This window comes from Oncorhynchus tshawytscha, linkage group LG26 (assembly GCF_018296145.1).
Source record: "Oncorhynchus tshawytscha isolate Ot180627B linkage group LG26, Otsh_v2.0, whole genome shotgun sequence".
Taxonomy (NCBI): Eukaryota; Metazoa; Chordata; class Actinopteri; order Salmoniformes; family Salmonidae; genus Oncorhynchus; species Oncorhynchus tshawytscha.
The window spans coordinates 9,685,850-9,692,328 of record NC_056454.1 but is presented as its reverse complement, the minus strand read 5'-3'; the positions used below and the strand labels follow the sequence as shown (position 1 = coordinate 9,692,328).

General features: G+C 38.0%; 1 protein-coding gene across 1 annotated transcript in view; it reads left to right on the top strand.

The window, feature by feature from the left end:
* Positions 1–2,930: 2,930 nt before the first annotated feature.
* The window catches only part of adarb1b (adenosine deaminase RNA specific B1b), a 171,570-nt gene continuing 168,021 nt past the window's right edge, over positions 2,931–6,479 (top strand). The window contains exon 1 of the mRNA XM_024388772.2: positions 2,931–3,191. The gene's annotated coding sequence lies outside the window, so the exon portion shown is untranslated. The remainder of the gene's footprint in view (positions 3,192–6,479) is intronic.

Here is a 6,479-nt window from a genome sequence, read left to right as displayed (position 1 = left end):
GGAACAAATTGCAATAATCGCTGAAGCTGGAGACTTATATTTCCCTCGCTAACTTTAAACATCAGCTATCTGAGCAGCTAACCGATCGTTGCAGCAGTACATAGTCCATCTGTAAATAGCCCACCCAATCTACCTACCTCCTCCCCATACAGTTTTTATTTACTTTTCTGCTCTTTTGCACACCAGTATTTCTACTTGCATATCATAATCTGCTCGTTTATCACTTCAGTGTTAGTCTGCTAAATTGTAATTACATCGCTACTATGGCCTATTTATTGCCTACCTCCTCACGCCATTTGCACACACTGTATATAGACGTTCTTTTTTCTATTGTGTTATTGACTGTACGCTTGTTTATTCCATGTGTAATTCTGTGTTGTTGTTTGTGTCACACTGCTTTGCTTTATCTTGACCAGGTCGCAGTTGTAAATGAGAACTTGTTCTCAACTAGCTTACCTGGTTAAATAAAGGTGGGAAAAAAATGTTGTGTCAATGAGGAGGTCGGTTCTCAGTTGGCTAACACATGTCCCAGGGTTTGTGCAGGCTGTAATATTGTGTGTTGGGATGCTATCAGCAGTGGTGTAAACTAAAGTACCGGTACTTAAAGATGCACTCCAGGATATTAAGCACAACAAATTTGTAGCATATAGTACGAATAGGATTCATAACATATATGAATTGCACAAAAAATATATAATAATGAATGATGTAACATGTCATATGAAATGGATAACATAGTACACAATTTGATGATGTAGTACACAATAAACATTGACCACTTTTTGCTCATGAGCACCACTTTCAAACCTGCTGGCTGAAATTATACAAAAGTTTGATAGTGTATGTTTAAGTAAAAATACTTTAAATTCTTAAGTTGTTTTTTAGGGTATCTGTACTTCACTACTTATACTTTTCCTCCACGACAGTTCTAAATAAAATAATGTACTTTTTACTCAATACATTTTCCCTGACACCCAAAGGTACTCATTACATTTTGAATGCTTAGCAGGACAGGAAAATGGTCCAATTCACACAATTATCAAGAGAACATCTCTGGTCATCCCTACTGCATCTGATGTGGTGGACTCACTAAAGACAAATGCTTTGTTTGTAAATTATGTCTGAGTGTTGGAGTGTGCCCCTGGCATGCCACAATATTGTGCCATCTGGTTTGCTTTATATAAGGAATGTGAAATTCATACTTCTACTCTTGATAATTAAGTATATTTTAAATTTTAAACGAAATACTTTTAGACTTTTTCTCAAGGAGTATTTTATTGGTGACTTTTACTTCAGTCATTTTTGATGATCTTTACTTTTACTCAAGTATGATAATTCGGTACTTTTTCCACCACGGGTTATCATAGACTATAATTACAACTAGTGGAATCCTGTGTAATACCAAGTAATTAAATTGTACGTATGCAGATATTACAGGTACTCTATGGTGTACTAGTGTATTTAATCTCCCACTTGGATCTCGTTTCCACAAGCGTTAAATTGAGGGCCAGGTTGTAAGCAGGGTAATGTACTGGATAGGTACACATTAATTACAAGTAAGTACCCCTCAAAATGCACTTAATTTTAACTAGCTAAATCCTGCGTAACAACTAGTGATTACATTGTACTGAGGCAAACAATACATGTGTTTTGAAATAGTGTCTTATTCCTCATCTGGGATGAGACTCGTATTAAATCTGTTTTCGTAAACTCAACCAAGTTCAACCAGATTATCCGCTTTATTTTGGGGGCAAGTGCTAGAGATATATTTTGAACAACACACATTCATGGTTAAGTAATTGGAGCCTATTGGGCATAGACTACAATTTCTCAGACACCCAGCGCACAGTTGTTAATGAATTTGATGCAAATGAGAAGAAGCAAAACACTAATTTTGTGAATTTAGTGGAAACCTGCCCGTTTGTAACTAGAATGGTGACAAGCGTTTGATGTTACACTTCTGTAATTACAAACTGCAATTACTACCAGGTGCATGTTGTTATTACATTGAACCTGAGAGTTGTTAGAGTTAACTACAATACTTGTTACAGAATAATTACACATGTAATTACACTGTAAAAGGACCCCTTAAAAGGAAGTGTTACCAAGTTGTTCTATATAATGTGGAAATAAACATATCTCATATCTCACACTTACAAACTAAACATTTATGTATGCACATTGTGCAATCAATTGGTGAGAGAGAGCCTCTACTATCACATTCATGTATATATATATATACATATATATATACATATATATATATATATATATATATATATATATATATATATATATATATACATATATATATATATACATATATATATATATATATATATATATATATATATATATATATATATATATATATATATATATATATATGTATATATATATATATATATATATATATATATGTATATATATATATATATTCACTGTATCCACTGGGCACACAATGGTTGAATCAACGTTGTTTTCCACGTCACCAACGTGGAATAGACGTTGAATTTACGTCTGTGCCCAGTGGGTATAGGTCTACATGAATTGAGGCAAAGTTGGTTCCTCTTCTTCACATCTTTGGTCACGTTCGTGTGGGTCAAACAAAAATACCCTAATTGTTTCACAAATAGAGCCTCCGACAAAAGCAGACTGCAGGATGAAGTTGCTGAAGAGCAACTGCAGAAACTTGCAGTCTACTGTAGTCAACACTTAATGACCCTTGATCACATGATGTTTGTTAAGTGCATGCAGTCGATATGTAGGATCAAGTCGGAACATTTTATCCCCATAATGCAACACACATTGAAAGGCGGCGAACAATGGTCACCGACTCGACAAAAGTGATTCGCTCGAACGTACCCTGTGCGTCCGATTCATTTGACAGGCATGCACATGCGCAGTTCAGCACGACAGACCGATAGATCCGATTACGTGTTTCTGCATTCACACTGTCCTGTTTATCTATCCTTCCCATTGCTTGCGCCGGAGGACCGACACCGCTAGAGGAACATAGCCAGTCTGTCTGTATTGCGGCGTGTGCATGCAACTGTACGAGCGGCGCTTTCAAGCCAATTAATTCTGCAACCCATAAAACATACAAGAGGCGCTCTTTGCTTTTAAATTGAACGGAGGACGAGCACCTCTTTCATGGAACTGAAAGCTTCCCTTTTAATTGCAACACTACTGTAAGTATTGACGTCTTCTCAGTGTGACGGATGGTATGCTTGGGTTCCGGGTGTGTTTATTTAATATGTTCTTGTAGACAGCGTACAAACATGGCTCTTGCCTTAAATGTAGTCAACCCTATTTAATACAAATGTGCACCTTGTTTAGTACATTGAGCTGACGTTATCATGTTGTGTTCGGCTGTCGTGTCTGCTAGTTGCGAATATACAGTGTACTACAATGAAGATCCAGGGAGACCGCATGTGCAGAGCCGCAGTTTAATGAAAGGGATACATTGTAAACGTTCTTTTGGCGGGGAACTCTACACGATTAGTTGACGGAATGGCTAGTTGTTCAGTTGAGCGCTGTCAGTTGAACAGTTCGCTTGGTGAGAAAAATATTGGATTTTCTCTAGATTTCGTATTTGAAGTAGGCTTACCAAGCCATGGTCCGTTTTTGACCTGTAATAGATAGCATTTGAAAAGTCATGGCGTTTGAACAAAATTAGATACGATTCAAAATGGAGCCAAGTTTCCCCCGAATAAAACGAAAGCACCACATTGAAATGTGGTAGGTTACGTTGCTAAATTGTGTGCCAGGCTATTATAGCCCATGAACAACCTGCTTTGTGGGTTTTCAGAAGGACACTTATTTAGGTTAAATCACAGCATGGTTGGGCGTTGTTGTGGTCAACCATTTGATGTAAATGAATAATGTATAGCCTACAATATAGGCTACAGTATTGGTTCAAGAAATGTGTGGTGTCCTTGTTGAATTAAATACTGTATTTGGTACTAATGGGTGTTTTGAAGTTATGTATCGTCATTCCCGCCACAATAATACAAAAAAAATCAATAGGGTGTCGACATTTCGACACACTGTCTAAAAATATTGAGACTATCAGAACATGTCTAGATAGTAGATCATACATATAGGACATGTTTATTCATTTGTAGAATTGTGTGGTGATTTAAATCGCAGAGATCAGCACAGCCTGGACGCAGGCATACGTGTGGCAAGCTGGCATTTGCCCCAGCACTTTTGATTTGGTTTAATAAGAACAAAATATTGACACAAAAGTGTTGAAAAGAGGGACAAAGTAATGTTGTTCAGACTGATTCGCCTCATGATTTGTCAACTCGTGCACAATTAATCTGTTGTAGTCTGATCAACTGTAGCCTATTGATAACAACTACAGCTGCAGGTAGTCTAGAGAAGCCTATGCCCATTTGTGTCTAAGAAAAAAATGTGAATGTGATCAAATTTGGTTTATAATTTCGGATGGCTAGCCAACCTTTTCAATCCAACATTGCCTAGAGTTAATCAATCAACACAATAGTGATGACATACTGGGTGAGTAACTTTTTAATTACTGATGCAAAGGCCTACACAATGCAACCCTGCATAAAGCAAGCTCAGCCCTGTTCTGTTGTTCAAACGCAGTTGTTGTCTCTGTATGTGTAAAGGATCCCATGTTAGTTTAGTTTAAAAATATAATTCAAGGTTGCTGCAGTTTAACAGTGTTTTAATGTTTTCATCCCAGAAAAAACAAACGTGACCTGATTCGAAAAATTAGCCCATAGCCCATATAAAACCGTTTATACATCTGATGTATTAGTATGTCATACCCTACAACTAGGGTCCGGAGGTTTCCCTGGTTCAGGTAGCCTACCAGATTAGGAGAAACTCTGGTTCCTAGGAAAAACAATTCCACTCGCCCCTCTCCAACCACTCTGGGATGCCACCTCTAAAATCATCACATAATGTTACAAATGAAGTAACATATCCAAAAAGTATGGCAGTGTTTCCCCTAGAATTTCTTTCAGTAGTGGGGGTGGAGTCTTCCTTGGTCATACATCTATATATACAAAAATATGTGGATATTTATATGGAGTTGGTCTCCCCTATGCTGCTATAATAGCCTCCAATCTTCTGGGAAGGCTTTCTACTAGATGTTGGAACATTGCTGCAGGGACTTGCTTCCATTCAGTCACAAGAGCATTAGTGAGGTCGGCCACTGATGTTGGGCAATTAGGTCTGGCTCGAAGTCAGCGTTCCAATTCATCCCAAAGGTCTTCGATGGGGTCAAGTTCTTCCACACCGATCTCAATAAACCATTTCTGTATGGACCTCGCTTTGTGCACGGGGGCACTGTCATGCTGAAACAGAGCTGGCATTGTGTTGTGTGACAACTGCACATTTTAGAGTGGCCTTTTATTGTCCCCAGCACAAGGTGCACCTGTGTAATGATCATGCCGTTTAATCAGCTTCTTGATATGCCCCACCTGTCAGATGGATGGATTATCTTGGCAAAGGAGAATTTCTCACTAACAGGGGTGTTAACAAATTTATGCACAAAATATAAGAGAAACAAGCTTTTTGTGCATATTGGAACATTTTGGGGAGATTTTATTTCAGCTCATGAAACATTTCTATTTCTATTCAGTGTAATAAAAAATGAAATGTCAATAAGTATTCAAACCCTTTGTTATGGCAAGCCTAAATACATGTATGTTCTGGGGTAAAAATGTGCTTAACAAGTCACATAATAAGTTGCATGGATTCACTTGAGTGACTACTGAATCTATGTACCCCACACATACAATTATCTGTAAGGTCCCTCAGTTGAGCAGTGAATTTCAAACACAGATTCAACTATAAAGAACCCCAAAGACCAGAGGGTTTTTTCCAATGCCTCGCAAAGAAGGGCACATATTGGTAGATGGTTCAAAATACAAAAAAAGCAGACATTGAATTAGGGCTGACCCCATTTAGTCGACTGGTCGATTGTTTGGTCGATAGGCTGTTGGTCGACCGAGATTCCTTTTATTCGAGCAGTAGCAAAAAAAAAAAAAAATCATGGTGTACAAGACAAAATAAATCAATCAGGCCTGATTCATGCCTGTCTGAGTGGACTGATCCATTGTGGAGGCTGTGGGGATGGCACAGTCCATCAGTCTTTTTTATTTTTTAAATTTAACTAGGCAAGTCAGTTAAGAACAAATTCTTATTTTCAATGACGGCCTAGGAACAGTGGGTTAGCTGCCTGTTCAGGGGCAGAACGACAGATTTGTACCTTGTCAGCTCAGGTTACTAGTCCAACGCTCTAACCACTAGGCTACGCTGCCGCGCCTGAGACATGTTCTACTGAAATTGTATATGTTTATATTATGTAAGAACAATGGTGCAACACAAATAAAAAAATATTATTTTATAACAAATGCGCTTTCTCCTACATTGGATAGTGGTCGCTGTCCGCGGTTCTGAAACACATCAATGCGCTGTTGAATTGATGCCTTTTCCTAGAC